At 37.6% G+C, this 25,700-nt stretch overlaps 2 long non-coding RNA genes across 2 annotated transcripts in view; one reads left to right on the plus strand and one right to left on the minus strand.

Moving 5' to 3' along the window:
- LOC148130827 (uncharacterized) overlaps nt 1-15,001 on the plus strand; it is an 87,066-nt gene extending 72,065 nt beyond the window's left edge. Inside the window, exons 3-4 of the long non-coding RNA XR_015749342.1 lie at nt 13,652-13,730; nt 14,528-15,001. This is a non-coding gene — a long non-coding RNA (uncharacterized LOC148130827). The remainder of the gene's footprint in view (nt 1-13,651; nt 13,731-14,527) is intronic.
- The window catches only part of LOC148130828 (uncharacterized), a 65,624-nt gene that overhangs the window by 8,679 nt on the left and 31,245 nt on the right, over nt 1-25,700 (minus strand). The gene's annotated exons all lie outside the window — the stretch shown is intronic.

Genomic DNA, 25,700 nt, shown 5'->3' on the forward strand with positions numbered 1-25,700 from the left:
TTAGTTAAATGATTGGCTTTGCAGAATAACAAAGACCCTGAATGCAAGTACATTCCAGGTAAGATGCTAATGCTGATATAAAATAAAGTTTCCCATGTGATTTTTATTCTCCCCAGGAATTATATGACAAGAACAACATTTATCAAATTTTCTACACACCAGTCATTCATTGTATGCTTTTTTATGATTATTATATTCTATAAGGATTGTGTTTTTCCCCCTTAAAGTCCTATTACCATCACTCCAAGGCTGTTGATGCTTTGGTTTGACATCTTCCTGCTTGGTTAATAGCAATGACTGGGGACCATTTGTAACCCTTTATATTTCACTGCATTGTTAATCGATTCTATTCAGATGGCTAACAACTCCGTCACACTAAAATAGTGCATTTCCTAAAATCTGATTTGGGACTAAACAGGATGGATTGCAGATGTGACAAACTCTAAAATGGATCTTTGCATTTCATAATGGTAGCGCTGCACCTGATCTAGATGTGTGGAGCTGATGTTTAATTAAAAAAAAAACATTACTGTTTTCGGAAGAAATTGTCAAAATTGATCTCTGCCCAAAGTAGGTCTTCTAGATATCCAGAAGTCATTTTGATACAGACCACCTCAGCAGATAAAAGCACTTTGTCTGATCCTTGAAGCTAAGTAGGGTCATACCTGACTATTACTTGCATGGGAAACCTATAGGTAATATGAGAGATGGAAATGGCACTGAAAAAAAATCCCAGAAGAAAGGTGTATCATTTCCCTGTTTTGCCCTGCCCCCAAAAGAATATATGGATATGTATCCAAATAACCATCAAAAGCTAAACTAGCTAAGAGTATTTTTGCCATATGATAGCCAACATTATTATTGGTTTGCATATTTTTAACATTTCTTTTATAGCTGTATAACAAGCAGAAAACAAGTTGATTAAGCTTTCTTTGTCACTGTGTGTTAATGAGGGAATGAGCATTTAAGAATTCTTAAAGACACTAAAATCTTCCAGAAAAATGGAAGCTAACCCTAGTTATGCCCCTGAATACTGTAGCTGGTTAAGAAAATAAAATCACTTAATGAAAATGCATTCCTGAAAGTAGGTTGACTACATTTCTCTATAAAATAGACTTTAAAGATTTTAAAAATAAGTTCAGCAACCCTAGGTCTTTTCAGTCAACAGTTGTACTTTTTTCCTGATGTACGAGTGTTTCAAAGCATCCCATTGAAAGTTGTTATCAAGCTATTTCAAATGGAAGTTGGAAATGCAGTTGTAAAAAAGCAACTTTATTATCATCTTTGGTGGACTTGTGATAAAGCAAAGAAATATTGGGGCTAGATTCATATTTTAATGCAAAAGATTCTTAAAATAAATACAAAACTGAAATCAGAGACTTTTTTTTTTTTGGACTTTCAAGGAAGTTGAAAAAAACATTTGGAACTTTGTAATTGTGTATGCTGACTGCACCTAAAATTCTTTCTGTACAAAAATCGAAAGATATATTAATCCCTACAAAGGAAGAATGGATGGAAAAAACTGATTAAATTTGCAGAAATGGCCAAATTGACTGCTTTAATTAAAGCAAGTAATACATCTAGTTTTATTTCTACTTGAAAACTGTTTCTAGACTTTGTGCTCAAGATTAGGAAAAAAAAAAGGGAGTTTGACTTTGGGATTGCTTGATTAGATAAGTCTGTTGTTGTAGAAATGGCTATGTACAAAATATGCAGAAGTAAAGATTATATACCTTTGTATTTTTATTCCAGTGAGTTGAAAAAAGTTGGAAACCAACACTTTTTAATTTTGTTTCTTTCCCTCTTCTCCCTTCCCTTACTCTTGTTTTATTGTATTTTATATTATGAAATTTAAGGAAAAATATAACAAAAATAAAACCTGGACTACAGGTAGTTCTCGACTTATGGTTAAAATGGATCCTGGAATTTCTGTTGTATGTCATCACTGTTGTAAATCAAGTCACCCACATGACTGGAAAAAAAAATCCCTCTGAAATTTTGTGAGATACTGTTGTTTTTGGAATGATTGTTCTAAAAAGGAGGAAAGCTGCTTATTTCAGCTTCAACCCTGGGACAAGGTTGTAATGTATGTACACGAGGAAGTCCCAGTTTATATTTGTGGAAATGCCATGACCCTACACCATTTCTGACAAATGGCTGTCAGATCCATGTATCTGCCATTCTTCAATGGAAGAAGAAAGGGGGGGAGGAGTTGTTACAAGTGATCCTTTTTTATGTAACCTCAATATTTTAAGTCTTGTACTGAATCTGTATAACTTGAACATTGTTAGGGATAACATTGGTTACCCTAACTGGTTTGGGTAAAAATAATAAATAAGTTATCATGGTTTATTGGTTAAAGTGTGTGTAACTTTAACTACAAGAACGTAATTAAGGGTGTGGTTGTAAAAGCACCATAAAAGAAGCAAGTCAATTGCAGCTCTCTCTCTCTGGCTTAATGATCCCTAATTACTGGATGGATTGATGACTGCGTTTTCCTTACTGGAACGGAGGAGAGAAAGGAGTGTTGATTTCTCAACGGAGAGAAGAGATAATCGGACTGATATATTGTAAGTGAACTGACATTGGCTATTCAACACGGACTTTGCAAATTAAGTATCTCGACTGGACTGACTGAAATGATACATGACTAATGGACTGCTTATTTTGACTATGCTATAATTCTAAATGGAATAAACTATATTTTTGATAGCACAAGCGTATCTGTTTTTACTGCGTGTTAACTAAAATACAAACTTATCTCACACATTTACCTGTCTGCCTATCTGACTACGCTACACATTCTGTTTAGTTTGTTTTCCTTAACACTCGTTGGGGAATTCAGGCTTAACAACTGGTGATATACAACTGGTGACTGGAGCCCAGATGCCTGGAAACTTGTTACCTCTTGGAGAGACAGCAAGAGAAGAAGGGGCCATAAAGATTCCAGCTCTGAAAGAAACTTCCTGGGAAACTTTTCTAAGCTACGTTTCCAGAAAAGGGGTGGGGGGATTGACATGTTGCTTCTTTGTATTGACGAAATCCACATCAGAATAAGGGGACGGGTTCTAACTCCCTTTATCTATGCGGTATGCCTGGAGGCATATTAGATCCTGCTTTGACTAGTACCTGGATAACTTCCTTTTCAATAAATAATTCCTTTTGAAGTAACCAGTTTTCAGAAGTTCATTCTTATTATTTGAAGGGAGAGAGTCTGGGCCTTACAATGACAGTTCAATCTCTTCTTGAAAGTCTCAAGTGATGACGTTCCCACAATTTCCGATGACAATGCATGATTAAGAGCCTCCATTTTCTTGAGCCCACTTTAGGAAGTGGAATTGGATCTGATTTAGTTGGCTAATGCTCTGTTTCATATAATGTCATGAGAAGTGACAGTCAATTGACTGAGAGCCAGAAATTTTGAGAGAGCTTATTATTTTGATAATTTTCCAATAATACAAAATGGATATTAGGCATGACTTGATCAGTATTTCCCAGTGGTAGAATGCTACAATTTCCCTTTGTATTGGAACGGTATGTGATGGTGAATTAATCCTTTTTGCTAAGATTTTAAACTAATGGAGCAAGTCATGTGACCAAACATCATTCTAGGTGAAGCAACATGAAAATTGTGAAAACCTGGTCCTCTGCCTCTTAAATAACTAGTTGTTTTTCATGAATGAAGGCGAATATATGTGTCCCAAGATAATGTTGCAGGATACAATCTGGGTTGATCACCAGGACCAGAGATTTTGTCTTTTGAGCTTTCAGACTCATGCTGGAGTCCATCTTCAGAGTGTGTGCTGTTCTCTGTGTTGTATTTATAGTGCTTGCTATAATTGTTTTGCACTAATTGTTTGCATTCATTCCAATCTCTCAAGTAAGGAAACATTTTTTAAAAAAACAATGCTTCTTAAAATATGCTCAGTTGGGGGCAGCTTCATATGATTATTATGGAAAACATTTATACATAGTAGATACTGTCAGTTTGATACTGTCCAGATTATTTTAATTCTCTTAATTCCCTGCCTCCAGGGGAATGGAAACCTGGCTAAAAGAATGAGATGTAATCTCATAAATCACTCTTCCAAGTCATAAAATCATAAAGTACTATACAAGCTCCAAAATGTCATATATGAAGACAAGGTATAGAGAGAGGGAGCATAGCCTTCTATGAACATATGGGTAACATGGAAGATTTTCATGTCTTTTATATAAGATTGATCATTGAGAAATGAATGATTTTGACTCGAAGTTTAATTATATTTAACTTGCTTGGAATATTCAAGTCAGGTATACTGGACAACAAGGTCTAGGCCCATGATGTGAACCACAGGTGGCACACAGAGCTATTTGTGCGGGCACACAAGCCCCATCCAAACTTATCTGCACTGCATGCCTCCCACCTGATTTTTGGCCTGTTTGAAGCCTTTTTCGGCCTCCCAGAGGCTTGAAGGAAGTCTCTGCAGCCTTTGGAGGTTGAAAAACAGGCCCATTTCATTACTTCCTATATTTCCGAAAATACCAGAAGTGACAAAATGGGCCCATTTTTCACCTTCCAAAGGCTGCAGAGGTTTTACTCAAGCCTCTGGGAGGCCGAAAAAGGCCTCAAATGGCCTGAAAATCACTGGGAGGCATGCAGTGCAGATAAGGGGGCAGCGTGTGTGTGTGGGGAAATCGCATGTGCATGCACAGGGGGCATGGGGGGCCTGCGCACATTGCCTTCTGGGTGCTGGCATGTGAGCACATACATGCAAGCACGCACAATTTTCAGCACAGAAGCCCAAAAGGGTTAGCCACCACTTGTCTAGGCTCCTGAAAATTGACAATTTATGAATTACAATATTTTTCTGTTCCATGGTTCAAGTGGGCACAAACACTGTGACACTCTAGTGTTCCTGTAATATGAGGACACAGAGCATTATTTCTTCTTCATATGAAGGTTTGAGGGAACACTGCTAGAGAGAATCCATGGCATTTGTTTTGTGCACAGATAATGAAGGAGAAACAATAGTATGCATAAATTGATTCCATCCTTTGCTATCTTTCTCAGCTTGTCACTCAGTTTAATACAATAAAAATCTAGCGCAGGGGTCTTCAAACTTGACAGCTTTAAGACTTGTGGACTTCAACTCCCCAAATTCCTCCTCCAGTCATGTTAGCTCAGGAATTCTGGGATTTGAAGTCCACAGGTCTTAAACTTGCCAAGTTTGAAGACTCTTGATCTAATGGGTCACTAAAAAGACCAAGTATGTTTTTCATCCAGCAGAAATCTAATAAGAGCAAACAATGCAACATCATTTTCAAAGGTGTTCACCATTATTTTAATCAATCCAAGCCAAAGATGAAAAGGGTCAAACAAGCATAGGGATCCTCAAAACTGCAAACAATTTGTTTCTCTGCAGACTGAGTAAGACAGAAATTAAGACATTAAGAGATGTCTGGATTATGTTCTACATTTAATATCCAAGACATGTAGCTTTGGGATGGTGAATTGTTTAGCAAGTTGTATTTATGAGGTTGGTCTGAAGGCTCATCTATTCTATAGTTTTGTGGTTGTTAGAGTGTTTGTTAAAGATAAAAGCTACATCTTGGACTTTAAAATGGTAGCTCCTAACTTATCTGGTCAAAATGGGACTTGATAAAGTCCCTGGAAATATTGCTTGGCAATTACATCACCCTATTTCAAGAAATACAGATCTAAGAAAACAGACTGTGCTAAATTCTGTAGGAGTGTTTTAGTTAGACAAAGTTTCTAACATCTCTTTGAGGGTGCCTATGAAGAAAAGCACACCTGACTTAAAGTAGCTGAGAAATATAAACACAGTTCCATCTCAGTTCAAGAAAAGTAATTTTGGCGAAATGAGTGAAAACAGCTTTTTTCAACTGATCCAGTTAGTTAAGGCTCAAGGTTGACTCAGCCTTCCATCCTTCCAAGGTAGGTAAAATGAGGACCCAGATTGTTAGGGGCAATAGGCTGACTCTGTAAAACCACTTAGAGAGTGCTGTGAAGCACTATAAAGTAGTATATAAGTCTAAGTGCTATTGCTATTGCTATTAAAGGTACATCTTCCTAAAAATAGCACTATATGATCATGTACTGTAGAATCATTTCCAGAGGTATTTTTCTTGGGCTCATTCTTGAAAATGTGTCTCAAGAGCCAATTTGACATTAATAGGAGAAGGAAGGCACAAGGGAGGAACATCAACAGCAATAACCAATTAATACATATAAAGGAGAATCATTCACCTAATAGATCTAAATCATCATAAACTTACTGGAGCTGTCTATGATAGAAGTCAACCAACATGCTTGCTGACATTCATAGAAATCTCTGAGCTTATAATCTTATTGTTCCCCATAACCAAATCATGATTTAAGGGATGAGATAATCTATACTGTTTTGGGGATGAACCAGATATGCAGCCCTACTATAAATATCTATTCATGGTTCCGTTCATTTTGTTATTACTTGAAGGGAGCTTGAATTTTTGGTTTCAATTTTTTGGCCTCTGATTTGGAATATCTAAGGTTAACCATCCACCTAGCTTCAACAAACTTATTTAAGAAAAGTTACTGGAATAGAAAGTCTCATAATTACAACAGGAGTAATTTGCACAAAGTCACATAGAAGTCAGCTTGTACAATATAGAGGGATTTCAGTTTAGATGCTGCTTATCTCTACTGCCTGTAGAGGGAAGCCAAACCCTATGGACAATTTGTCTGGGAAATACTTTGCTAATGTGCTTTAAAATATTTAGATAGGTTAAGCCCACACTAGGCATTATTATACAATGATAGATCCCAAGGGCTTGAGGAGATTAAAGGTTTGTTTCATGTAGAAGAGCTGGAATACAAATGCAAAACAATGAATACACATCCAACTCTCAGTAGGAATACAGAGACTTTTAAAAGATTTCCATCTGCAGAGGGTTCCTAATTATTATTACAATAGATTTCTAGAAATATTCCTTTCAAGTAGAGTGAGGGGGGTTTACTTTATTTGGGAGAAGCAAAAGACTTGTGTTCATAAAAATAAGTTAAAGAGTCAAGGATAGTATTTTAAGAGAATAATGTTAATTAACCTGCACCTGATCACTTGCCTGGCAAGTCATTTGAGGCACAATGGGGTGACTTTAGCAACGTTAACAGTTATTACAATGCATTTTTGTCTGCTGGCAAGAGATGGAGAGGCAACATTTCCATTAATAAATGGAAAGTTTTGTAGGTAATCGCATGCTACAAGTTCATATTTGTTGCTCCTTCAGCTAGTGTTTATCAGTTTTAGCACAAGTGATGTTTGAAGACACTTTTATTTTTGCTTAAAAAACCAATGTAAGCATTACTGTATCCAAAAGGGACAGGTAGTTTTTGCTGTAAGGAAATAACAAATTGATGAAACATCGCAAGATAAATCTTTTCTTATATACGTTTACTTTGGCTGTGACTATTGCTATTTACTATTACTTTTATCCTTCTCATCTTTCCTATTACTGTTGTGGCCTCTCAGCTGCTGGTCCCTCCAGAAGCTGAATCAGAGGAGGAGGCGTGGGTCAGCATTAGGGTCAGAATTAGGGCAACCTGGACACTCCAGGGGGAAGAGGGAAAGGAGCTGGCAAAGAGAGAGAGACAGAGCTGGAGCCAGGTAATAGATAACAGATAATCAGAGTTGGAAGGGACCTTGTAAGTCATCTAGTCCAACCCCCCACCCAAGAGGGAGACCCTACACCATTCCTGACAAATGGCAGTCCAATCTCTTCTTGAAGGTCTCAAGTGATGATGCTCTGACAGCTTCTGAGGGCAAGCTGTTCCATTGGTTGATTGTTCTCACCAGTGGTGGGATTCAATTTTTTTTACTACCGATTCTGTGGGTGTGGCTTTGTTGGCATGGCAGGGGAAGGATACTGTAAAATCTCCAGTCAGAGGTAGTATTTACTGTTTCTCCAGACTACTCAAAATTTCCACTACTGGTTCTCCAGAACTGGTCAGTTCTGCTGAATACCACCTCTGGTTCTCACTGTCAGAAATTCTCCTTATTTCTAGATCGAATCTTTCTTTGTTCGGTTTCCATCCATTATTCCTTGTCTGGCCTATTTTTCCCCACCTCTCCTTTTACTGCCTGGAAAACAAAGGAGGGTCTCTTCTGAAATATTTCCCACATTTTCTCTCCTTCTATGAACTGAGACAACCTTTACCTGCCAGTCGTCCAGCCTGTGGCCCTCCCTTCTGTCTCCCAAGGTCATTCCCACACACCTGTTAGGTGTAAAGAAATCAGGAGCTAAGGCAGTTCAGATACAGATTTATTGCACGCTAACACTCTTTACAAGAATCTGAAGTAGTGATTGGCAGTAGATAAGAGTCAATGGAATTCGAAATGGGCTGGACTTAGATCTCTTGTGAGCACAGAGGGACAAGATTGATCATTAAGGGATGTGCATAAGCGCACAATCATGCCTACCATCCCTGTCCGATTGTCCCCAATTATTAGTTCCTATTTCTTATATTTAAACTTATGTTTATTCTTATTTCTATTGTATTGTAAGCTTTTGACAAGAGAGAGAGGGGAGAGAGGGAGGGAGGGAGAGGGAGAGGAGAGGGAGAGGGAGAGGGAGAGGGAGAGGGAGAGGGAGAGAGAGAGAGAGAGAGAGAGAGAGAGAGAGAGAAAGAGAAAGAAAGAAAGAAAGAAAGAAAGAAAGAAAGAAAGAAAGAAAGAAAGAAAGAAAGAAAGAAAGAAAGAAAGAAAGAAAGAAAGAAAGAAAGAAACTTCATCAACTTTGAGATATGTGGAGTTCAACTCCCAACATTCCCTGGCTAGCTGTGGAGTTCTGGAAGTTGAAGTCCATATATCTTAAAATTGCTGAAGTTGAGAAACACTGTTTGTTTATTTTTTTAAAGGTGCTTGACCCCTCACTTGGCTCAGCCTGGTCGTCTCCTATAATACCATTACAATAGTTCAGTCTTAATATTCTTTCCCCAGATATCACAGCATGGTACAATGTAGACAACAGTAGAATCCCAACATGGTGCAAACAAGTGAATAGAATAGAATAGAATAGAATAGAATAGAATAGAATAGAATAGAATAGAATAGAATAGAATAGAATAGAATAGAATAGAATCTGGAAGGGATCTTGGAGGTCTTCTAATCCAGCCCCCTGATCAAGAAGGAGAACCTATACCATCTCAGACAAGTGACTGTCCAATCTCTTCTTAAAAACCTCCACTGATGGAGCACCCATGATTTCTGGAGGCAAGGTGTTCCACTGGTTAATTGTCCTCACTGTTGGGAAGTTTCTCCTTAATTCCAGGTTACTTCTCTCTTTATGACTCTACTGTTTGGAGTGACAATATATGATTATCTTCATTAATAACAGAATAAAAGAATAACTACGTAACTTATTATAATTATGCCCCAAGACTAGGAAAAACAAGACTTTCTCAGTGATGATTCCTTGTTTTGAAACACTTATCATCAGAAAGATTCACTAGAACCCTACTTTATTATCCTTTCAATGCCAAGGAAAAAATTTCCAAACAGTTTATGGATACCTTTTATACTAAAGTTTATTTTATGCTTATTTGTATAATTATTCTGTGGCCCTTTTAATTTCTATGAGTTTAGTTTTACATATGAACTGTTAAAATATTTAGGGAAACTACAGTATAATTAAACTTCAAAGACAGTATTAAACCTCACACAATAAATTCAGACCATATGCCATTCCTATATGTGCCTTATTTTGTTTGTAATATATGTTGATCAAACATACACTAACAGCAGCAACATCAACGCAATCACGGTATTCTCCTTTTCTGTACCCAAAATAATATTTGCGCTGCAATTCAGCATTTCCAAAATCAATAAGTTGACTCAGAACTCATGTTATAAGAAGCTCTCTTTCATTACTAAATACTGGAATCTTTGAGGATGCAAACCAGCTGGAGACCCGGGATTGTGAGGCTCAGAGGGATTTTAAATGCAGTTCCCATCTGTCCATGCTTATGCTTCTTCCTCGTTCATTCTTTCCTTTTCTATTCCCTCCCCTTCTTTAGTAGCATCCAGGAAAGATCAAAACTTTCCTAATTTTCTGTTCAAGTTTAGAAAGCAGCTGCAATTTTGCCCAGCAAAATGCCTCTGGGCTTTGCATCACTGAGTCTCAGGAGGGCCCTTGATTTTTACAATGCCCACAGCTATAAAGTATATCTACACTGTTCCCCAGCATTAGAAGAAATCCAGCAAAATGAAACAGCGTTCGATTTAATGCCTGCAAAGTTTATCACTGTAAAGTAGATGTCATTAGTCAAGCAGATGAAGACTTCAAGGCTATAACATTTTTCTTTATTGAATATTTGCCTTAATAAGACCACAATTCTTATCCAGCAATCTGCAAATAACATTTGTTCAATACCGTAATAACATTTAACAGTGTAACATGATGCCCAATGCGTGTGGTTAATATTAGTGTTATGACCAGCTTGTGGGTTATCTGTTGATTAAGACAATCATCATGTTGGTCTTTGCACCATGGGTAACATTAGGATGAAGATTCATCTATATTGAACATTATTTACTTTTAATTATTTCAATGTGTTGAACGTACATTTCAGTTCAGAGCTTTGCAGATATTGCTCGAGTCAGGAACAATTGACACTAGCTTTCCTTCTAGAGAAAGAAAGAAAAACCAGTATTTTTGAATTAGAAAACCTCAGAAAAGAAAGCATGAAAGAGAGAATCAGGAGTTGTGTGTAGAGCAGATAATCAAGGGAATTAATTGTGTAAGGGTAACATTCCATGTTAGGCATGCAGGAGATTCCTAGTTATGCCTAGAAAAGATGCTGTCTGAAATAATAAAAATTAACCGCAAGTTAATGTGTTATAAGCTGTACAGAATTAGATGGAAGAATGCCTGATATAGCAATATCAATAGCACTTAGACTTATATGCCGCTTTATAGTGCTTTACAGCCATCTCTAAGTGGTTTACAGAGTCAGCATATTGCCCCCAATTCGGCTCCTCATTTTACTCACCTCGGAAAGATGGAAGGCTGAGTCAACCTTGAGCCTGGTGGGATTTGAACTGCCAAACTATAGGCAGCTGGCTGCAGAAATAGCTTGCAGTACTGCACTCTAACCACTGCACCACAGAGGCTCATCTTCATTTTTTCCCCACCTGGGAAGTGTTTTCTACCATTGTTTCCTCTGTTGGCAATACAGCTCCCTACCTTGAATTGACATAGGAATATTACTGGTATGCAACCCTGCAGATAGAGACACATTAATTGAAAGCAGGAAAATGATCAGAGTTTGAAGAAAACTCCATATAAGTCTCCCCAAACTGAGTACAGGTGAGAGCAAAGTTAATTTGAATATTGGTAATACAGGTAGTCCAAGTTATGACCAAAATTGAGCCCAAAATGTATGTTGCTAAGTGAAACATTTGTTAAGTGAGTTTATCACCTTTTACAATTTTTCTTGCCACAGTTGTTAAGTGAATTATTGTATTTGTTAAGTTAGTAACATGGTTATTAAGTGAATCTGGATTCTCCATTGGCTTTGCTTGTCAGAAGGTTATAAAAAGGGATCACAGAACCCCAGACATTGCAACTATCATAAATATGAACCAATTGCCAAGCACCTGAATTTTGATAATGTGACCATGGGAATGCTGCAATAGTCATAGGTGTGAAAAATGGTCATCAGTCACTTTTTTCAGACAATGTAACTTTGAAAGGTCATTAAATGAACTGTTGTAAGACTACTTGTAGATTGCGCAGTACTGTGAGATGGATTGATGGACAAAGGAATGTCTGCCATTTTCCTAAAAGCAGAAGATTGGATTGGGGTACTGGTTTCTCCAGGTGGAATATTCTCCATAGAATTCCTAAAAATATACAAGTGACTGCCTCTCTCAAAATACCACTATGGAGGAAAGAGAAAATTGAACCTGAGAAGCACTTACTTCAGTTTGTACTCCTTGCATCAGGTCTTCCCTACTTCCGTACTACAGATCTTCTGGGAATTGCTAGTCTTAACACTTCTGGAGGACATCAGGTTGAGAAAGATGTTTTGTACAGTAAGGACAGAAGAAAAATAGGCAGCAGATGACACACTTTCTTTGAGACTACATCTCCCCTTTAATAGCTAGCTGGTTTCAAGAATCCCAATTGATCTTTCAATTTTCTCTTTTCCAAAGAGTATCTAAGTTTTCTGGTCAAATTCAGCTGCTCACTTCAACTTAGATTGAAATCAGTCTCCATCAACTAGGCAAGATTTCGCAGATGTGTCTTTAAATAGATGGAAACCCAAACTTACCTTTTATAAGAACTTACCTTTTATAGTGGGGATCAACTTTTGAAGCAACATTTGCTTCTTTATAGCTGTTCTGTCCTCACTACACATTAGTCTGTGTGCAGCTCGACATGCAGCTAAACCCACCCATCCTCCAATAAAACAGATTGTGTGCATAGATCAGAATGCTTTATTGAAAGAACAGGATATGGTGAAACTGGGGAAAATAGGAATACATACAATGAGAACCAAATACAAGATAGGCAGTATTGGGTTACTGTTGAACATAACAATTAACAAATACACGGAATCTAAATCTCACCAGTGATGCTCTGTGTGTGGGATGTGGGGTTGTCCTTGGATGACCATGTGCCACAGATTAAGGTGGGTTCTTCTTTGTGCTTTTGCCTTCTCCAAATGTTAAAGGAAATGGAGTCTGACTTCCCGATGTGCACTTATTTTCAGAGTGCAGGCTGATGGGTAATGAGGTGGGGTCAGCGTCAAACAATATACTTGATATTTGTCTCTTCAGCCGCAAGATGGGGCTGAGAGCAATAACAGTATATAAAGATTGTATGTTGGGGTATATTTGTCCCTCCGGCCACTAGATGGGGCTAGAGAGCAACAACAGTATATAATGGTAATATGCTGGGGCATGACAATACCTCTGTAACCATGCTTTTTTTTATTTATTTAACTCCTAAATCAAACATACTCAGCTTAATAGAGCATCAACAGAGAATAAAGATAAGTTTGTTTTCCTCTGGATGAGATATGCACAGGTGATCATACATCCTGCAGAGATGCACTCTTATTCTGCCTCTCAAGCCATTGATATAGAAATAATCGCATAAGTAAATACTTTTCAGTTTGAAGCATCCTTTTTTTGAAACACTCTGGCAATCATCAGTACTCTTGCCTTCAGTCTCAACATTAATACTGCTTTTTCAAAATTATAATATTTCATTATTGTTTTTCAGGTGCACCCAACAAGATCTTCCCAGAATTCCTAAATCAATCATCAGTAATAACCTTATAAATGTGACTGCCTCAGATGCCAAAAAAGAATGTGGAGGCATGAATGGCGTGTGTCAGAATCAAGACTAAAACTTATTATGATGCAAATGTTTCCTGTCTGTTTCACACCTTTGAAAAGGAGAAGTTCAAAACTTCATCTCCATTTGAAATTCAGGTTTCTTTTTGCAATCTGCTTAGGCAAAGCAGTGTGTGTCCATAAACGTTTTGACTCTGATCATAGCACTTTGTTTTTCTTATTTCTCTTTCTTTCTTTCTCCCCTCCCTCCCTTTCTTTCTCCCCTCCCTCCCTCTTTCTTTCTTTCTCTTTCTTTTTTTCTTTCACAGCATCCCCTCTGCACCCTGTTTTTGGCCTAGTGGGCCTCAGGGAAGCCTCCTGGGTACTGAAAAAAGAAGCATTTTGAAGGTAAATACAACAGCAAGGGGGGGGAATCAGCTGTGTCACATGACTTAGATTAGCTAGATTAGCTGTTGATTTCCTGCTTTCTAGCTAATTTAAATTGTACAGCACAGCTGATCATCACCCAGCTGATCACTGGAAATACCAGTTTGGCTGAACCAGTAGCATTTTTTTTTTTTTTTACTACCGGTTCAGCTAAACTGGGACAAATGGGCAGCATTTCATCTCTGGGTTCAGGTTTGAAGGAGCTACTGTAGGCCCAGCAAGTACACTTCCAGATGTAAAGCTCAGGTAGAAACGGAAACCCAAGACCTGTCATACTCCAGAAGAAGATTCTTCCTGAGGGAATGTCAGACTCTGAATGTTTAAAAAAAAAAGTTGCAGGAGGGATGAAAGCCTATGGAGATTCTTATTTATCCAAGTCTTGGTTGTCCCAAAGGGGCTTTTTCAGAAGGCAACTGGACTTTTCTTGTTTTTTCGTTGAAAATGTTTAGCTTCTCATCCAAGAAGCTTCTTCAGCTTTGGTTGGATGGTGGGGAATGGAAGAATTTATATTCCTTGCAGCAGCTGGTCATTTGCATTCTTTTATAGAGTCATTGAGGCCATCTGGAGGTTTATCTGGGTCTTTCAGGGTCACCTGAGTAGAGCAGATGAGAGGGATCCAATGATAGAATAGTGGGACAAACATGGCACTAATGCACTGACTCACAAGTTGGATAAATTAAATAGCTACCCTTGCTGTGATCTTCTAGTGTATTGTTCCTCCTATGTTCTTCTGAATCCCTTGCTCTTTGATTTTTTAGCTAGCCCTCGAGACCAACTAGTGAGACACACCATATGACAAGGTGCAGGAATGAGGAAGGAAGTTCTGATGGACTGCTGCAACTGCAACCACATGAACAAGGTGGTATCTAACTCAACATAGCCATCGATATTGTTGCAGCTTCCACTCTGGCGATTTTGTTAGCATGGTTTGCAGTCATTCTGATCATTGCATCTGTATCCATGGATACTCTAGCTCTCATATTACTGTTCTCCACAGGAATGTGTTCCCAGGGACAGTATCACATGGAGAAGATATTAAAGTATCATTCACCCCCACGATACTAACAATAGCTGTCAAAATATGTTGTTAAAGTTTGGATGAATGAATCCTTCCAAGTAATGAAAAGGTTGGTGATAGGTAGAAGCTTTTGTGTTCAGAGACGGGCTTCGGCATTCTCTTCAACTCTTTTAAGGAATCTGGAGTGTTTTCTCCAATAATTTGGCATGTGATTTTGTTTTAAGGCTTGCAGGGCCTAACCATTTTATAACATAAAGATTTTTCGCCCTGAAGCTGTTGCTCTGCTTTGATTCAGAGTTTATTGTGCCAATTAAGTCCAATTAATGTATGATATGGTTGTGGAAAAGTTTGCATGACTTCTTTGTCTCCTGTAGAGTTTCAGAATTTTATTGTGTGCCCAGCAGTTACGAATTCACATTCTAGTGCTTTCTTGTTTCACAATTCTCTTGCACATCATTTCCACTCTCCTGTTAAGTACCTCAATAGGCTGACTCGCTGCCGGTTGTCACTTACCTGTGACAACTCAGCTTCCTCAACTGACATTTTTCAGTAACTTAATAAACTCCCCACATGCATTTTTCTGTCAAAGCCACAGTCTCACTTTGTACTGAGAGAGTTCATTATTAAAAGAAAAGGGGGAAAAAGATGGGGGAAGTTTATAGGTTCATGCATCAACTACGGTTCTTATTTGTGTGTTTATTGGCCAAATATCATTCTCACTTTCTGAACATCAGAAGCCAATTCTGATTCTGACTTTTGTTTCAGTAAATAATAGACTTTTTATCTGAATAAAAGACAACTCCATATTGAATACAAATCCCTCCCAAAGGTAGTCTGGGTAGATTGGGAGTTGAAGTCCACAAGTCTTAAAGTTGCCAAGTTTGGAGATCTCTGCCTTATGGCGTCTGTTTTATATTTTGTTAATATTCTTGTTTGTTTTGTTGAATGACTGGATTTCCATCTTGCTTATTACATTCTTATAAATGTGTTGTTTGATTTTTTTTTTTAATTCTCAAAACTAAAGAAAATTGGAGTCATGAGCCACCAAGAATTATTTGGGAGAGTGAGGCAGCACTTAAATCGAATTAATGTTTGCTTCAGATTCTCCAACCAACCTTTTTCATGGACTTCTCACTTGCAGTGACGGAGCGATGTCATCTCTCTTTCAACAGTATCTACTTCTTTAAATAGCATCTGCACCTACCTGCAAATAGATTTCAGTCTTCTCCCACAAAGGTAATTATATGGAGAGAAAGGCCATCTTCCTTTGTGCTAATAATTATAGCTGCCATTATGCTGCTAGTCAACAGGCTAAGTCTAACTTTTTTCAAATAAGTGAAACAAAATGATGTGGCTCAAGAGAATTCAGTTATTTTTTTTAAACTAAAAATGGCTAATCAAGCTTCTCTATACTTTTCTTTGTGGACTTGTCATATCAATCACTTTTTGTTACCGTTTCTGCTGAGATCCACCAGAATGATGGTGTTTTCTAGGTAACCTTTAAAAAACACAGCTTGTGATTTTGGGTAACAGAAGCATTTACAAGATTAGGTGCATCAAACTGTTTAATGAAAATGGCATTGTGTCATTGTGGCCCAAGCTCTGAATCCGTTGTATCTGTGTTGTGACATCCCATGGCTTGCCCCCCAAAAAAGCAAGATCTTGTGATATGGCAACATAACTTTCTGATGAAAGCAGTCAAAACTGTATACATTGATGAATTATAATCTAAGACACCATTATTAATCTAATATTCTGGTCCAACAATGGACATCTGTTTTCACAGTTATGGAAAATTCACAAATAAGTGATTGAATGTAATACTGTGTCTATGGAGATTCTCAGTCATCCAAGTCATGTTTCTCCCAAAAATATTTTTTTTTCAAAAGGCAACTGGACTTTCTTTGTTTTTCTCTTGAAGATGTTTTGCTTCTCATACAAGAAGCTTCTTCAGTTCAGAAGCTTCTTGAATATGACGATTCCCTATTAGCCATTTTTCCCCGTAAGCAGTATTTAGAATAGAATAACAAAGTTTGAAGGGACTTTGGAGGTCTTCTAGTCTAACCCCCTGCTCAGGCAGGAAACCCAATACTATTTCAGACAAATGGTTGTTCATCTCTTGTTAAAAAAAACTTCCAATGTTGGAGAATTCACAACTTCTGGAAGCAAGTTGTTCCAGTGGTTAATTGTTCTGTCAGGAAATTTATGGCATTCTGCCTCTAATATTAGAGATAATACACACCAAACAGAGTAAGTAGACCTTACAAGTATTTTTCATGCATCTTCATGGAGTTTCAAAACTCATACCACTTCTTGGAAATGATCAAAGATCTACACGTGGAACAAGATCTGCTTGTAAGTTTCGACGTGGTTTCACTATTCACTCAAGTCCCGATAAAAGAAACTCTTGAAATCATCAAAAATAAATACCAACCAGATAAACACCTCATGGAACTAGCAGAACACTGCTTAACCAACACATATTTCATATACAAAGGACAAAGATACAAGCAAATTGAAGGAGCCCCTGTGGGATCACCACTGTCATCCATCATTGGAAGTATTTTGGTGACGTTTCGATGAAATCTCATTTGTCATCTTCAGGCTTGTGTCTTTGGCTTTGTGCTTCTTGGAGTAATGTGAGCTTGCAGCTGTTTTTTCTTTTAACTGCCAGTGGGAGTGCGACTTGACTGGCATATGTCAAAAATATGATCACAAACCCAAACTCTGGCTCAGATACATAGATGACACCTTCATAATCTGGCCACATGGGAAAGAAAAACTGAACAACTTCCTCACACACCTCAACAGCCTACACCCAAAAATACAATTCACCATGTAAACAGAAGCTAACAATCAACTGCCCTTCCTAGATGTCTTAGTATACAAAAAATCCAATGGCTCCCTAGGACACACCATCTACCAGAAAAAAACACATACAAACCGCTATCTACACGCACTCTCACACCACCACCCAGCACAGATCAATTCCGTAGCCGAGACATTCATCTCCAGAACAAAATGCTTAGCCGACGAACAACACCTAAAAACCGAACTACACACTCTCACCAACGTACTAACAGCCAATGGATTCCAAAGAAAGAAGATTACCCACCTAATCCAAAAACAAACCCAACCAAAATCCAAGACAGAGAACAAGAGAACGGCAAAGCCCTCCTCCCATATATAAAAGGCACTACAGACAAAATCAGCAAGATCCTCCAAAAACACAACATTAAGACAGCATTCTGCACAAACAGAAAAATATCCACCATCCTAAGAAACCCTAAAGACAGAATTGAGTTAGAAAACCAAGGAGTATACGAAATCCCATGCACTGCCTGCCCCAACACATACATCGGACAAACCAACAGAAGAATTAGTGCACACATTGAAGAACACAAGAACTCAATCAAAAAAGAAGAACCGACCTCTTCCCTGGTCCAGCACCTCAAAGCCACAGGACATGAGATTGACTTTAAAAATACCAGAACTATCGCCAAAACTCAACACTTCAACAACAGAATAATCAGAGAAGCCATAGAGATAGAAAAACGCCCACACAGCATGAATAAACGAGATGATACCCCCCGCCTACCAGCCATTTGGAAACCCGCCCTCATTAACAAACGAATACCTAACATGAAGAATGACACAAGACCCACACCCACGAAGGCCACACAAGATGCTACCACCACACTTCCACGTAGAAAGCAGATTCACACCCACACAGATGATGAGACACGACCACGGACCAGAAGCCGTACCACAGCTGCATCACTACCCACTTCAAACCCTTCCGGCTCATACATGAAATGAACTGACGCCCACCATGAAGATGTGGCACGACCATGAACGGGAAGCCAAACAGCAGGATCACAACTCACCAGCTCAAATCCCCCAGCAACTAAAACTAACCTGAGCACAACCAAGCCCCCACCTGAACAGAACACACCCCCAGCCAACAGAATACAGCCAACCCCCCAACCAATCAGAACACAGCCAACCCCCAACCAATCAGAACATAGCCAAACCCCTACCAATGAGACACACACCCCACCCAATCAGAACACAGCCAAGCCCCCACCCAATCAAGTCACACCCCCACTAGCAGTTAAAAGGAAGAAGCAGCTGCAAGTTCACATTACTCCGAGAAACACAAAACCGAAGACACAAGCCTGAAGATGATGAAAGTTTTCGTCGAAACGTCTCCTAGATACTTCCAATTTTACACGAGAGAAAACCCGAATAACCAAAGATCCATATAGATAGATAGATAGATAGATAGATAGATAGATAGATAGATAGATAGATAGATAGATATAGATATAGATATAGATATAGATATAGATATAGATATAGATATAGATATATAGATATATAGATATATAGATATATAGATATATAGATATAGATATATAGATATAGATATACACACATACATATATATGTATGGCATTCAGCTTTGTTCGGGTATTTTCCCACGTCATTGTAGTTGTGCTTTTAAAGTTGTAGCAACGTTTCGGCAGAATCTCATCTGCCATCACTACAATGACGTGGGAAAATACCCGAACAAAGCTGAATGCCATACATGTAAGTACCTGAGAAAACTTAAGAAAACATACATACATACATACATACATACATACATACATTATATATATATATATTTCGCGGGTACTTACATGTATGACATTCAGCTTTGTTCGGGTATTTTCCCACGTCATTGTAGTTGTGCTTTTAAAGTTGTAGCAACGTTTCAGCAGAATCTCATCTGCCATCATCAGGCTTCTGTATAGTGTTCGTCTGTGAGTCAGACTTTTACAGTGGTTTCAGATTTAAATTTGGGGCAGCCTATTGCTGTGCCAGAATGGTTTTTTCTTCATCCTGATTGGTTGGGAGTCTTGGTGTGTGTTTATTGGTCTCGGAGTTTGCTGTGTTCTGCTTGATTGGTGTCTCTAATATCTTCTGTTTGTTTTTTGGCTCTTTTTGTATCTTGATTGGCTGGCAGCATTGTGTTACTTTATTGGAGGCCTTTAGTGCAGCTTGGCTTTGGGTAAATGGACGGCTATCATTAGTTAGGAAGCTGGGTTTCATCTGGGTGCCTGGTTGGGGTGTGTTTGGGCTGGAGGTATCAGGGGGGATCTGTTTGTGCCCAGGTGTTTGCCTGGCTTGTGGTGTGGAGATTTTTTTGTTTGTGAGTGCAGGCTTCCAAATGATTGACAGCCTGGTGGAATCATCTCTTCTATTAATGCTTTCTGGTCTTTTTTCAATCTCTATGGCTTCTCTGATGATTCTGTGGCTAGGGTTTTCTATAGTGGCTAGGGTTTTGGTGCCATTGAGGTTGATGCTATGACCTGTGGCTTCCATGTGTTGGACTAGTGAGGAAGTGTGTTCCAGCTTTTTGACTGCATTTTTGTGTTCATCCAGGCGCTTTTGTTTGTATTTGGTGCTGGCTTTCTGCTTTATTTGAATGGTTTTTTTCCTCATCCTGATTGGCTGGGAGTCTAGTTCTGTTTTTATTGGTCTTTGAGTTGCTGTGTTCTTGATTGGTTGGCAACATTGTGTTTTGTGCATTGGGGTTTCTTAATGGTTGGTTTCTTGTGAATGGCCAATAATTATTTAATAGGAAGCTTAGGAAGCTACCCAAATAAAATCCTTAAATATTGGAACACTGTTGTCCTGTCACCCCTAATCCTTCTTTTCATTAAAGTAAACACCCAATTCCTGCAACCATTCTTCATATGTTTTAGCCTCCAGTCCTCTAATTATCTTTGTTGCTTTTCTCTGCACTCTTTCTAGAGTCTCAACATATTTTTATATTGTGATGAACAAAACTGTGCAGCATTCCAAACATAGTCTTACCAAGGCATTATGGAATGGTATTAATGATCTTGATTCTATCCCCTCTGTTAATGCACCTTAGAACCGTGTTGGCTTTTTTGACAACTTTTTATTAACCACAACTCATTGAAGAAATTAGTTTATTCACAATTTCCATTTTCAGGAATAGGCAACTTTTCGCTGTTAGGATATAACCACCAATCAATATTTTGTCATGCTTTCATTATATAATACATTAATTTTTAGCTTCAAGACCTTGGGCTACTATTGTTAAAGTCACTTTCATTGCTTGCCCATAATAGCAAACTGTTTTTGATAATAAAAATAAAGCCTAGATCTGCAATAACAAACTTCAGATCATTATATACATGAAATATTAATGATTTTAATATTTGTTTCTGCATCAAATAAAAAAGCTTAATAAATTTTAATTGCTCAATAAACAATTCTGTTAGGCATATAAAACCATAAACTAAACAATATGGTCTGGCCTATTTGTCAGATTTCCAGATATGGATGCCATTTCATATATTAATTACATCTCACTATGAAATGTGTGGTTGTTACTTGAGTAATATTGTTCACTGGGAACTATGTTTGCGTAATTCAGTTAAGCTAACTGAGTTCCATTCTTCATTATAATCAAGCTTGTTCTGTAGCACAGCTTGATTTTGATATTGCAATCTATATAGTTTCTTTTGACTATTTGAGTATTCCTTTTTGGTTGCTAGGCTACATCTAAAGTCTCCAAATTAGTCATAGATCACTAGAGAAATATAAGAGATGCCAGTACATTAGGAGATGGCAGCAAATAAGTGGCTGGAGAGCAGCCATAGTGCCTCAGCTCCATAAAAATTTAATCAGGTGAAGACTTGACTTGAGGTCAGCTGATGCCAAGAATCAATAGACGAGTCTCTAGCAAGGACAACTTTCTATTGATTACTTTCTTGTGACAAATGTTGGCCCACTATCATGGATTGTCACTGTCTTAGAAACAATGCTTTCTCATTTCCTGTTCTAAAAGTCTGTCTTCTTCCTGAGAGATGTTAATTCATGTTTAATTTCTATCCCCTTGAACAATGCTCAGAAGTTCTTATAAACATTGACTGGTCCCATCTATCCCATCATACTGTGAAGTCAGTGCTGGTATGCTACCGGTTCGCACTGGTTCTATGATCTGATAGTGCCGGTCAGCAATTGGCCCCGCCCACCTGCCCCTCCCTTTCCTGTCCTATATTTCCTTTGTTTGTAGCTCAGCTGATAGGTGCAGCAGAACGGATTGCCGTGCCTCAGCTGTTTTACTCACCAGCGCTGATGGTAAGTTTTCATACTTAAAATTGCCTGTTTTAGAACACTCCACGCCTGCGCCCACAAAAACCAGTAGTAAAATATTTTTAATTCCACCACTGAGTGAAGTACATCTATATTCATCTGAATATTACAGGTTAACACAGAGGATTTTATCTCTTTATGTTCTTCCCAGCTTCATTAATGTACATTCCTCCAGACTCTGAGTCAGAATAGAAATTTGCTGTTATCATTTGGATGATACTGTTCTTACAACATTATTGGGGGACAATGAAGGACAGCAATTGGTGAATTTCCTTGGCTACTTTTGTCTTTCTTTTCAACCCCGTTAGCTAATGGGGGAAACTACTGATCATTCTAATATGTTGGTTCATAAACTTCCTTGACTGAAGTGAAGCATGTGGAATGGAGAGTTCACTCAAAGCTGTCACTTGGAATATTTCTGAGTATGAGTCTAGTCCTTTTCTAGAAGACTACTAAACCCATGTCAAAAAATAATCTAGCTGATAAAACATTGGTGTAGATTGAAAAATAAGTTGCCTATAACAGGAACATCAATGAGATATTTTAGTTTAATCCTTTATCACTCATGTGGGACGTGTGAGTTAGATGAATGGACTTCAGAAGTGGTATGAAGAAAAGGCAGCTGGAGCAATCACTAAGAACTGCCAATGAGTGCCTGAGCATTGCAGCATGCAGAAGTGTCTGATGACATAGACAGAATGGCGTAGAGAAGACAAAATTTTATTTCTACTTGACCCCCCACCCCACGCCCAATAATAAAAGCAAAAATTAGGGGCATCTAAAGTCTGAAATGTCTCAGACGTATTGGAAACTCTTTAAATAACCTGTTCTTTCAAAAGGCAAAACAAGAAGCAAGAAGGGAAAGGTAAAAGGGAAAGGTAGCACATACATGCTAGTCGCTAGTCGTTTCCATTAGAAAGAGATAAATTGCACCATTTCAATTTGGCTTAGTTTGTCATTTTTTTTAATTTTTCCAGTTTTAGCTTTCCTTCATCCCCTTTTCAGATGAGTTTGCATTTCTTTTGAGAATTGTGGTATCAAGTGTGTTGAATTATGGTGTGAACAAATCTCTTTCCCTTTCCTATTTAAGGACAATTATACCTTTTGATAGCCACTGGACAATGAATTTTATGAGAAGAAGGTGCACTCAAAGAATGTTGCTAGTTTTCATCATATTTATCACTCCAAATATTTCTATTTTTGTGATAAATATACAGTATAAACATTTATAGGATTTTTATTTATTGTTCTTATATATGGGATTGTTAAGCCTGGATTCCCCAACGGGTGTTAAGGAAAACAAACTAAACAGAATGTGCAGCGAAGTCAGATAGGAAGACAGGTAAATGTGTGAGATAAGTTTTCTAGTTAACACGCAGTAAAAATACAGATACGCTTGTGCTATCAAAATTATAATTTATTCCATTTAAGAATTATAGCATAGTCATTATAAACAGTCCATTAGTCAAATACCAAATTCAGTCAAGTCTTGTCGAGGATACTCTAATTGCAAAGTCCGTGTCGAATAGCCAGTGTCAGTACACATATAATAAATCTGTCCAAAACTTATCTTCTCTCCGTTGAGAAATATCTTCAAAGTAATCCAACACTTCTTCTCCTCCCCGATCCAGCAAGAACGCAGTCTTCAATAAGCCAGCCAGTAATTAGGGATCAGTAAGCCAGAGAGTGCCTTGCTGCTTATATAGTACTTTTACAGCTGCACCCTTAATTACATTCCTTTAGCTTAAAGTCACATACACTTTATCTGACAAACCATGATTCATCATTTTATTATCTTCACCCAAAACAGTTAGGGTAAAACAATGTTATCCCTAACATTCTCCCCTTTTGGGTAATAATAATAAATATTACAATAATATATTCATTTACACTTTCAAATCATAATTGTCACAACTCTCTTTAAATTTTACAACACCTTGTGCCTTGTAAACTGGTCTGCAATATTTTCTTCCGTCATGCAGTACTCTAGTTTAATTAGACCATTTTTAACAGATTCTCTAACATTTAAGTATCTTAAATCAGTATGCTTTGATCTAGTCTTTACAGCAATATTAGTAGCAAATTGTATAGCTGCCTGGTTTTCCTCATACACAATAATGGAATCTTTAAAGTTATACCCATGTCTAATAATAACTGTTTGTACAGAATTAAGTCAGTGCATAGTAATGACAGACATGAAAATTCTGCTTCCATCGTTGACAAGCTAATATGCTGTTGCCTGATTGACCTCCACCCTATTAGTGTCTTACCAAATAATATAGCCATCCCAGATGTTGATTTTCTAGTATTTATGTCAGTTGCAAAACTTGCATCTGCATAGGCACTAAGATTCAAATCACCTTTTGGCTCTAGATACAATGCATGAGTCATTGTTCCTTTAAGATATCTTAAAATTCTCTTTAATGCTTGCCAATGACATTGATGTGGATCATTATTATATCGTGCCAGCTGATTAATACTATAAGCTATATCTGGCCTTGACCAATTGCTTATATATGATAAGCTACCAATCAAAGATTGATATATGGTCTTATCGAATTTGGGACTTTGAGCATCCATTTTGCAAATTTCCTGACTCATTGGAGTCTTTGGAGGCTTACAAAGTTCCATTTTATACAATTTAATTAATTGGCAAATTTTATCCTCTTGAGATATCTTAAATCCTTTTGTGGTTTTAATAATTGTCAATCCTAGATACTTTTTAATTTCACCTAAATGCTTTAATTTTATCCTTTTGGCTAATAATGAAATAATCTCAGTAGCTTCATTATTGGTCTTAGTAATCAAAGCAATATCATCTGTAAATAATAACAATAATGACACCGTTCCATTATTTTCTCTTTTAAACATACATGGATCTGCTAAACCAGATTTAAACCCTATATTGTTTAATTCTTTCACAATATATTGGTTCCATTCATAGCCAGATTGTTTCAATCCATATAAACTCTTCTTGAGTTTCCAACAATCATTGCTATTTACTTTATTATCATTTATGCCAACTGGTTTTTTCAAATATATTGTATGCTGCAATGGTGCATGTAGATATGCAGTTTCTATGTCTAAATGGTTAACAATATAATTCTTCTTAGCTGCCCATACTAGAGCTGCTCTTAAAGTTGTAGCCTTAAGATTTGGTGCAAATACCTCATCATAGTCAAATGTATTTTGGTTAAATCCTTGTGCTACTAATCTAGCCTTATAAGTTACTTTCCCATTATTTCCAGTCTTTACTTTAAATATCCATTTGCACCCAATGGATTTTTCTCCTGGGGGTAATTTGGTTTCTTCATAAACCTTCATTTCTTTTAATGAATTTAACTCTTTATTCATTGCCTTTTGCCAATTCTCCTGATCCTTAGCAGGATACATCTTAAGTTCATCTATGCTAGTAGGAACTTTATTTACTTGGCAAACTATACTCGCCTGATATCTTTCAGGTGGTCTGGTTATAGGCGTTGTGCGTCTAGGTACAACAGGACTTACAGGTGGACTTTCCTTTATTTCCTGTTCTTGACTATCTATCTCTTCTTGATCACTTATCTCCTCTTGATCTGGTTCTATTTGCTCTTCATGGATTTCTTCTTTAATTGGACTTTTCTTATAACTAGTATTTTCTTTCTGCCTTTTATAGGGTTCTATAATAACATCATTATCTGAATCCTGTTCTAATCTATTCCATCCTATATGTTCTAGGAATTGTGCACTAGCACTGC

Source organism: Notechis scutatus, chromosome 4 (genome assembly GCF_049901735.1).
Source record: "Notechis scutatus isolate UNSWTSFEM ecotype Mainland chromosome 4, rNotScu1.2, whole genome shotgun sequence".
NCBI lineage: Eukaryota > Metazoa > Chordata > Lepidosauria > Squamata > Elapidae > Notechis > Notechis scutatus.